Genomic DNA, 11,359 nt, shown 5'->3' on the forward strand with positions numbered 1-11,359 from the left:
TGGCTAAATGTTAACAGCCATGTGGAATGGAAAATGTCGAAAAGTAATATACATTTGTGAAATTCAACACTGACTGCTTATATCAATAGTAATTTTCAACACCATCAACTTTCTGTGAAAAAAGGCACATCTTTGGACATAAAAAACGGAAAAAAGCAAAATGATCATCTCGCAAACGAAGGCTGATATCTCCTTAATGTAGACGCAGTCAACAGTAGAAGACATTTGTCAAGAACTATAGCAACAATTTTCCTGTGATAGAAACAATATGCCTAAGGAATGTGTCTTTATTGGAAATGATTACTCTATCAACGGATTTGTGTATCCAAAAGTTTATTTTAATGAGAGTCTCCAAATATATTTCCGAGTGAAGAATTTTGAATAGGCAACTATGAAGATATATTTTATACCAGGCAAATGAAATGGAAATGGCGTACGGCTTTTAGTGTCGTGAGTGTCCGAGGACAAGTTCGGCTCGCCAGATGCAGGTCTTTTGATTTGACACCCGTAAGCGATCCGCGCATCGTGATGAGGATAAAATGATGATGAAGCCTCCGTGCCAGCGGAATGAACCAATTATGGTTTAAATTCCCAACCCTGCCGGGAATGGAACCCGGGACCCCCGTGACCAAAGGCCAGCATGCTAACCATTTACATTTGGAGCCGGACACCAGGCAAATACTTCTGCTGAAATGACAATTATTGATACTGTGCTCCTTCGTCTGGATATTTTGATATATAAGGTTGGATCAAAACGTTTCCGGACTATCTCTATAGAGCACTGAAAAATGGAAATGGCGTATGGCTTTTAGTGCCGGGAGTGTCCGAGGCCATGTTCGGCTCGTCAGGTGCAGGTATTTTGATTTGACACCCGTAGGCGACCTGCGCGTCGTGATGAGGATGAAATGATGATGAAGACGACACATGCACCCAGCCCCCGTGCCAGCGAAATTAACGAATTATGGTTAAAATTCCCGACCCTGTCGGGAATCGAACCCGGGACCCCTGTGACCAAAGGCCAGCTCGCTAACCATTTAGCCATGGAGCCGGACTCTATAGAGCACTAACATATGGCGGCACAGGGTTGTGCTAATAGCTATAGTACACTAAACTTAACCTTGGTAAGGCAGTGTGCCAAGAGAAATCGCTGTGTTAACATCGTGAGTGGTTACAGTGGTGTTATGAACCCGTGTGTGTGGTAGCAAATAATTTTTTATGACAATACCGGACAGCTGTGTCTCAAGAGAGTGGAGTGCGAACAGCGGTGGTGGTGTTATCTGGCGGTGCGGTGTGGCAAGCCCGGTAATTGTGATCTTAGCTTTTCTATCGTTGAACAAATGCGACTCCATACATTGGAAATTTGTTAAAATAACTGAACAACCATAATACAGTATCCCCGTTTAACCGAACGACGCTTAACCGAACGACGCTTAACCGAAATCAGGCTTAGCCGAAAAGCCGTGAAACGAAAGTTTATTTCCGAACGTCCTTCCATATAGGCCTACAACGTACACGTGACAAAGCTGACGGTTTCATTTCACACCACGGCTACAAATTCAGGGCTCTTCTCATCTCACAAATGCGAATGACCGTTTAGGAGCGCTTGCGAAACCTTAGCAGTGGTGAATGTATTTGTTGTGAAGGGCAAAACAACAAAATTATGTGTCATCTTTAATGTTGGTCATAGGAAAAACTGAAATTCTTTACTTTCACATCGAAATACATTCCTTGAATCCAAGGCTTTTGGTAGGGTAGATCATGGAAGAATACTAACAAAAAAATAAGGGTCATTGGAATAGACAAAAGAGCGTTTGAACGAAGGGCTAAATTTCTAGAAAATAGAGAATTATAGTAGGCAGAGTGTTATCTGATCCTGTAATGATTAAGAGTTGGGGGCGGGGGTCCCACAGGGAATTATACTTGGATCATTATACAGGGTCTTTCATAAAGAATGAACCGATTTCATCAAGGTATATTTCCCCAACAGTCAGTAGTACAAATTTAAACTTAAGACGCATGTGTTTGACATTTGATGTTCAAGTCTAGTCCTACAAGTGTTCAGTATGACCACCACCAACAGCACGGACCACATCAAGGCGATAGGACAATTCCTCCCAAATGCGTTGCAGCATATCACGATCCACTGAGTTGATCACACGTGTTATCCGCTCTTGAAGGTCATCCAGTGTAATGGGTAGTGGCGCAACACAAACTTTGTCCTTGACGTATCCCCACAGGAAGAAGTCGCAAGGAGTGAGGTCTGGGGATCTGGGAGGCCATGCGAGTAGAGCACGATCCGTAGCAGTGTTGAATGGAGGGGGAAGGGGGGGCGGGGAGGGGAGGAAGGTGCGGAGATTTCTACTGACTACTGATAGAAATGCGAAGCCACGACCTTTGTAACGATATGCAACTCGTTCCGCTGCGTGGCTTGAGTACTGCACAATAAGCCTTCGAAATCGGTTCATTTCTTTATGAAAGACCCTGTATTTTCTTAAATATACAAATGACATGAGTTTAGAACTGGGATCAAAGATAGGGTCATATGCGGATGAACTTATACTGTATAGAGTAGCAAATACGGTAAGTAACAGGAGTATGAGGGATTACAAAAACATAGACGATGTTCTGAAATGGACAGCAAATGCTAAAGGGGGTGAAGAGTCAGATTGCAAGTTTCACAAAGAGGAAAAGTCCTCTCACTCTGCTATCTCACATTTGCTGCGGTTTTACATTTTTAGTATTATCTTTCAAGACAAAAATACCGAGATACAAAATATATACGTACGTAATACATATTGGAGTTAGGTACAGACAACGGCATCAAGCGAATATGATGCCACAGACAAGAAAGAAATGTAAAGGATTTCTTTCAGAACATTATTGCAGGAGGAATTCTGTTAATCGCACATTTAATTTGTTAGATTTTTGTTCGGTCACGTACAAATAATACACTGAAATAAGTTTCTTACCGCTAAAAAACTGAAGACAGTTGCTGCAGTATCTCAAATCTCTTATGAACTTTAGGGTGATTGTATTAAGCCATTACACTAGAGGTCTGCCGGGCCTGGTGCTATTTGCAAATTTACGGTACTTCATACTGCGGACCCTCCAGTTCGTGTGTATTTAGCATTCAGTATTTCACCGATTTATCCATAGCCTGATAACTTACAAGCAGCACGCCAGTGCGCCAGGAATCATACGAGTAACTACATACTGTCCACTACCGTTCTTCTCTCTAAAAACCGCCAGCTGTCCGATATTGTAGTAGTAAAGTATTTGCTGGTAGTCTGCGATTACATAATGGACAGAAAAGTGAAACAAGGAGCCAACGTAAAATTTTGCGTTAAACCGGACAAATCAGTCACAGAAGGTTCAGCATTCGGGGAACATTCTTGGAAGCGACACACCGCAAATTCAAATCCGACGTCAGGACTGTTTGTACTGATACACTAGCAATGTCTGTAATGCCACTGACCGTCCTCCGACGATCCTCTCGCACAAGTACCTGAATTCGTTCCACATTTTCGGGGATGATGCTAGTAGAAGGTCTTCCAGATCGCGCCTCGTCTTCGAGGGATGGTCTTCCACCTGTGAAGTGCCTTTGCCACTCTAAACACTGTATACGATTCCTTACCTCATCGCAGTATTCTTGCAGAAGCATGTTCAACGTCTGTGTGATAGATTTGCCCAGTTTCAACACAACATTTCACGTTGGCCTGCTGTCCCACCATACTGTCCATGATGCAATCGCTGTCTACCACACACACACGTATTCACAAAAGCACCACTATAACAGCTCCAGATATTAACACAGTGATATTCCCTGGCACAATGACTCATCAATGTTGAATGTCACCATAGCTTTTGATTGTGTTGTCTGGAAGAAACTATGGCAGATTCTTGGTGAATTGGGCATTCCACAACATATAATATCATTACTGAAAAGTCTGTATGGAAACAACACTGCAACTGTAAAGGCAGATGGCGACATTTCAGAATTTTTCAGTATTTCTCAGGGTGTCCGACAGGGCTGCATATTATTATCACCTATTCTATATAACATTTATGCTGAATATGTGACAAAGAAAGCCCTCAATGTCTGTAATGGAGGCATATCAATTGGTGGACGAAAAATCAGTACCCTGCGCTTTGCTGATGACACCACTCTCCTTGCCAGCAGTGAAGATGAGCTTGCAAAATTACTAGCAAGGGTAAAAGATACAAGTTTAGAATATGGGCTAGAGATCAATTAATAATGGCGATTGACAGAGCGGCACAGATCCAGCTGACAGGTCGATTAAGGGAACTGGAGGTTGTATTTGACTGTATATACCTTGGGTCGGCCATCTGTTATACCGGAAGTTCTGACAGAGAGATGAGGAGACGTATCACCTTAGGGCGGGCTGCCATGAGCAAATCACCAAAATATGGCAGAGCAGTAGCAAACGATACAAAGATTAGACTGGTTGATTCGCTTGTGTTCTCTGGACCCTCAAGGCAAGAGATAAGTACCATATTGACGCCTTTCAGATGTGGTGTTGGAGAAGGATGCTCCGTGTACCTTGAAACAATAATCACTACACCACCACCACCACCACCACCACCACCACCACCACTAGTATTGAAATTCAGATCGACAACCTCCTGAGATAAGTTATAAGTTGATGTACTGACATTCGTGATCACAGTCTTTAGAATAGAGGTACACCCTGCTATGCTAATATGGGTTCACAGCCCCCTGAGTAAGAATACGTGCTGCTGTCCTGTTGTACCGAATTTCACAGCCTCCGGAGTAAGAATACTCGCTACATGCTGTACTGAGGTACATAAGACTTCTGAGAAAGGCTACAATCTGCTGGACTACGGTTCACAGCCTCCGGCGAAACGCTATAAACTACCGTACTAGGGTTCACAGCCCGTTGAATAAGGCTACATGCTGCTGTTCTAAGGTTCATAGTCTCCCGAGGAAGGCTACATGTGGCTTTACTGAGGTTCACAACCTCCCAATAAACGTTATAAACCGTTGTCTTGACATTCAGGTTCGTAATCTCCTAAGTAAAGTTATTAGCTGATGTTCACAACCTCCTAAGTATCCACAACCTCCTAAGCGAAGTTATGTGCTGCTGGACTGATCGTCTTGAGGTGAGAGGCGGACCTGGCCAGCCGGTGTGACGAGAGGAAAGTATGGCAGGCATGCTGCATCCCATTAAACGGCTCCCAACCTGTCAACAGCACGATGATTTGTTTGTCATTTTGATGCATAGCCTCACTCTTTTGGTCAATACCGGTTTTTCTTTCTTCCTCTCGAAACCTTGAGTCCCTCAACTATTTAATTGGTGATTAATAACGTCGATAATTACTGACAATTTAAAAAGCAATTACTAGATCTTAAGTTATCAACGTTGATTCATCTTTTAAATAAACTTAACCAGACATTATACTTTCTAATTAAGTAGATCTTGATTGTTTCTTGGGGAACTAATTGTGGACTAGAAAGTGACTGGACGAGTGTGTGTGTTTTGTGGAGGACGTGAGGACTGGTTGGTCCGCCAGTTACGTTGATTCATTTTGAAAGTTCAGAAGCAGACCTTGCAAAATGAAATGTGCTGTTAGCGAGCCCAGAGCAAATTGCGTCAGCAAAAGAAGAAAACGTGTAGTATGTGATGTGTTTTTAATTGATTCATACACGTTAAAGTGTTAGTTTCCTGAGATGGTGGGTTCGATCCTGTGTGAGGCCGGCAGTATTCGAATATACACAAGCCTCGTATCGGTAGGTTTACCAGCACGTAAAATTATTATTATTATTATTATTATTATTATTATTATTATTATTATTATTATTATTATTATTTCCTACAAAGAACTTCGACAGTCCTTGGCCAAAAGATCGATATGCTTATACGCATTATTGTAGTGTCCATAGAAAGTGTTTAACCGTAATTATTTGAGTGCAGATTCGGGATAGATGCTTCGGGACTTGAGATAAGATGCTAAAATCATTATTTATTTTTTGTAGAAAATCAGGGTGATCATTGCCTGGATATTAGTTGTTAGCACAGGGCTCCCAACTTCAAATTTGGGAACGCTGTTTGAATACGAAGCTTGTTTTCTAAATATGAGGAAGAGAGATAATTAAATAAAGAAAGAATATTTGCAATAAGATTTTTTCATGAAGGTTTTCCGATAAAGTAAACTCCCACTATTTCGGAATAACGGGTGTGAAATATAGTCAAAGTTAGGGATGAACCTAATTACGGAACATGTTCGAAGCAAATACTCTCTGAACCTATAGTAAAAATGTATGTATAGTGCATGTATAGAAGTAAAATATAGTCATTGAATTGAATTCTTATCAACGAAAGAAAGGTATCCAAAAATATAATTCATACCGTGTATAAATGAAAAGAAGTATACGTCTCAAATAGAAAACCAATTTAGAGTACAAGTTAAACTTGCATTCTATAAACTTGTCAGTGTATTTGAGATAAAAATGAAAATAAGTTTTAGAAGGCGTAAATAACCATGTGGATAACCTGTAGGAAATTGATAGAGGGCAAAACATGCAAAACACTGCATATGAACATGTGTCTGATATAAAAATTAAAATAAGTTTTTAGAAGGCGTAACTTCCTTTTTTTGCTAGTGGCTTTACGTCGCATCGACACAGATAGGTCTTATGGCGACGATGGGATAGCAAAGCCCTAGGAGTTGGAAGGAAGCGACCGTGGCCTTAATTAAGGTACAGCCCTAGCATTTGCCTGGTGTGAAAATAGGAAACCATGGAAAACCATCTTCAGGGTTACCGACTGTGGGATTCGAACCCACTATCTCCCAGATACAAGCTCACAGCCGCGCGCCCCTAACCGCACGGCCAACTCTCCCGGTAGAAGGCGTAACTAACCATGTGGGTAACCTCTATGAAACTGATAGAGGAATAAGCATGTAAAACAATGCATATAAACATAAAGCCAATTTCGTTTTTAAATTCTGAGCTACAGACATTGTTTGTGGAGTACGGGTGAAGTTAAATTGGCTACTTCCACTATACTTCTTTATGGAAACTTCTATAAAAGGTGCTCGAATGCACCGTGATCCTTAATACAGCCCTCCAAGCAACTCACCGCGAACTTACTCTCCTCCACACTCCAGATGTCTGCCTTATCTACTGAGATAGGTACTTCTTCGTGTCATTGATGAAGAATTTCGACATTATGAATAGGCCTTTCAAATGACCCCTTAAGTAAAAATTTATTTTTGTTTACAATTTTCTTTACGACACACTGACACAGATAAGTCTTATGTGGACATTGGGATAGGAAAGGGCTAGGAATGGGAACGAAGCGAGAAACCATCTTCAGGGCTGCCGACAGTGGGGTTCGAACCCGCTATCTCCAGAATGAAAATTGATAGTTATGTGACCCAAATCGCGAGACCACTTGCTCAGTTTGTAAAAATCCAATGGATTGAGGTCAGGAGAACGGGCAGGCCTGCATATCGGTTCCCTCAATCCATCCATATTTTTTGGATTTGCTTATCTAAAATAGCTCTAGCATCAAGAGCAAAATTAGTTGCTTTCCCATTATGCAAGAACCACATAAGGTGCATTTTTTCAGTGGAACTTCTTCCAGCACACCATTTAAATTGTTAATTCAAAACCGCAGTTTGATTATACTGCCATCGTTCCACATGAAATGAAAGGACTAATGACTGTGTCGCCTATCGTTTCGGTGTCGTAAAACTTGCGCCGAGTTAAAATCAGTAAAACTTGCGCCGTGGTCATTAATCATTCTAGGATCTCTTTAGCGAGAGGTCTTGTTTGTCTGGGAATTCCAAGGGAAGTTTCGTGTTTCAGAATGTGACGGTGACCACTGCCTACTTACCCCTTATCAGTGTTTTTCAGCCATTTGCTAGACTTGGTTTGTTAAATAATGTCAAATCATTCAAGTAATACTTAAGCGGCTGTTTTAAATTCAACGGAGATCGTCTCAATAAGACATAATGAAACAACGCTGATCGAATGAACATTTGCGACGGAAAACTTTAAATTTCAATGTAATACATGTTAAATTTAGTATTCTGAAAAATTTATGGCGATGTCACGAATGGTTACAATACTTCTGTAAATTTCAGTTATTGTTAAGATTAAAAAAGCTTCTTCATGACGCTAATGGTGGAACGTAGGCCTCCCATCACTGCTCCGGGGGTTCAATGTCCGATCACTTTAGGTAGCGTTTATGTTTGGACAAGGCTGGCGTTCATAATATTATTTCCGATTTCTTCATCTTTATATCAGCATCACTGTTTGAAATAATTTAATTCGTCATTTATTAATCTTTTATACCCCGGGGAATGCGACAGGCCTCGCCAGGGCACACAATTTCCTTTCCTTGGCAGTAGGTATGGTTCATTCTTGACCCCTATCACTTCATAAGGCGTGCATTCTAAAATAGCAACACAAAATATTATGCCGTTATAATACCGGGCCAAAATGAGGCATACCAGGCAAGATGGGGAGTTCCGTAGTTCACCATTGCTTTCCTCACTGGGTCAGAAAATGCTGTTGCAATACTAGCAGTCCTATGAGTAGCACCTTTCGACCCACTCGGAGACACAAGCCGTGCTCCCAATATCCACTTCCGCATTGTCACAGCCATGGATGAGACTGGGGCTTCAGCAGAAGCTACACTTTGTTCTGGCCTGTACCACGAGACAGATTCAAAAGTACTGCATCCAACAAGAAATGGCATTCTGGTGGAATGCAGAGAAATAATTTTGATATTGAATACTCATTTCGAATGGCCAAAAGCAGGCGATTAGCACTCTTCATTTAACGGATAGGGGAAACGGAAATAAGGGTCTGGGCAGAGGTAATGCCAGACTCCACCTGGGCACCGTGGTCACCAACTCGCGCTCCAAAGTTGAGAGCCTCTTAGGAAATATTCACCATGTAACTTGCATAGTCCACTACTGAGGATTCTCAGAATTAGTAGCTAGTCTATGCAAGTTACATTGTGAATATTAAATTCTTATGATTTAATCAAAATGTTTTTCATGGAATACGCTGTCACAATGACAACTCATAAACTGATTATTTTTAAAGGGGAAAGTACAACTAGATAACCGTGGCCTTTTAAGTGAAATCGGAAAAGGAGAAAAGAAGAGGTCCGAACCTCAAACAATGAAGGTATAAATAAAAGAAAAGTAAGACCATAAAGGGTATGGAAATGAAAGGCTCCCCAGGTCTCGCAAAGCTAATACAGTCGAACCTGCCCTAACGGACACCCTTATTCAGCGGACACCTCCCTATACGGACACATTTCCTTGGAACCGATTTTATTTTACATAAGACAAGTGTTAAATTGGCCTCATTTTAACGGGCACCTCTAACTCCGGACAGCGGACATCGTAATTTGTCCCGTCCACTTGACTTAAGCGGACACTTCACACGTTGCTGGACAATTTATTACGCCGAACCACATGTCATCCTTTCTTTTAAAACCATTCTTCAGACATAAGGAAATACCTTTTGAACGTTTGTACTATTTCGCGAGCAAGGGGAGAGGAGGAACATCGGAATGCAGTTCTACCTAGTGGTGTACAGACATATTCCGAGAATTCTAATTGCCCAGAAATGCTGCCAGAGACTGTTGACTCACAAGTTACCTGGGGATTTTCTTCCCTTCTTGCATCATTCTATTCATAACTCGGATTGTCGCTGATAAGGTCGAACTCAGGTAGTCAACTTGAGAAGGAAAATACAGTACAGGCGCTAATTAGTGAGACAGAAATACCGTAGCATTTCAGTTGTCTGTTAAACATGAGTAACAACGGATTACTTCATGAAACTGTAATGTTTGTAAATGATGTAAAATCACTTACAATAACTCTCTACAAAATACTAACACAGAAATGACTTAGAATAATAAAAATAAAGATATGTATGCTTATATTTAAGGTGGATGTTCTTTGCCGTTAAAATGTCCGATTTTTACAAACTTGTTTCAGCGGACACCTCTCGTAACGGACATTTTTCCTCGGAACCGATGGTGTCCGCAGAAGGGAGGTTCGACTGTACAAGAGTTGACCAAGGGAGATAGGATACGAGAGATGAAAGTAAGAGTCTGGCACAAGTCACCAACCCAAGCTCCAAAGTTGAGAGCCTCTTACGAAAGGCAGGTTATACCGGGGATGTCATCTACACCCTCACCCTCAAAGTATAAATATCTTATTTCCGACGTATTGAACTTCTGTTCTTTACTAAGAATTCATTACGTTAAGGCAACGTGATTTTGTTTCTCGCTCGGTTAATTTCACAACGGAGCTGATAATAAAATCTAGTATAAGGTCAAATGTGGAGTGTAGAGTGAGACATCTCTAACCTCACACCCACAAGTATGGTCTTATGCTAACTATAATAAACTGAACCCAGCGGTTTTTTTTAACACATCGAACGAAAGTCTGCTCTTTCTTAAGGTTTGCTGTGGCATAAGGTAGATAGAGCCATGCTTCGCAATTTGAACTATGAAACGAAAGAAAATAGCTTGTTCTTTTCCCCTTGTCTATGTTGTACCCCATCGGGTGTAGTATCAATCCCGGAAAGCCGAAGCATCGTCTTACCAGTGCATGATCCCTTTTATGAGGGACAGAAAGCAACACCAGACGGAAGTGAACTACAGGCGGAAGTTCAGTGATGGAAGAACGTTTAGCTGACAGTGTTTAGTGACTTTACAGTAGTCTACTTAATTCAGCATTGCCATAAACATAACACTCACAAGGGTGGTATTATACTAGCTATACTAACCAGAACCAAGTGTGTTTGTGTTTTGTTTTATCAGTAATTCCGTCGCGCTGACCACACGTCACCTTATAATCTGCAAGCCTTCAGTCTGAACAGCGATCGCTTGATAGACCACGCCCCATCAGAGCTACAGATCGTTTTGATCAATCTTCTTCTTCTTTTACCGCTTTTTATCCATGGTCGGAAGCCCTTTCTGACGCAATTGCGTGTTTCTGTGGTGGTTGGTAGTATAGTGTGTTGTCTGAATATGAAGAGGAAAGTGTTGAAACGAACACCAACATCTAATCTCCGAGCCAGAAGAATTCATCAAACGTGATTAAAATCCCCGACCCAGCCAGGAATCGAGCCCAGGCCCCACTGAAATGAAGACCTCAATGCCGACCATTCAGCCAAGGAGTCGAACATCTTTTTGATCAGTAATTACTTGTATTATTCTTTACATTCTTGATTACATGAAGATGTAACTCTTACAACAACTATAATAATAATAATAATAATAATAATAATAATAATAATAATAATAATAATAATAATAATAATAATAATAATAATAATAATGAT

The sequence above is a fragment of the Anabrus simplex genome, chromosome 7 (assembly GCF_040414725.1).
Source record: "Anabrus simplex isolate iqAnaSimp1 chromosome 7, ASM4041472v1, whole genome shotgun sequence".
Lineage (NCBI taxonomy): Eukaryota > Metazoa > Arthropoda > Insecta > Orthoptera > Tettigoniidae > Anabrus > Anabrus simplex.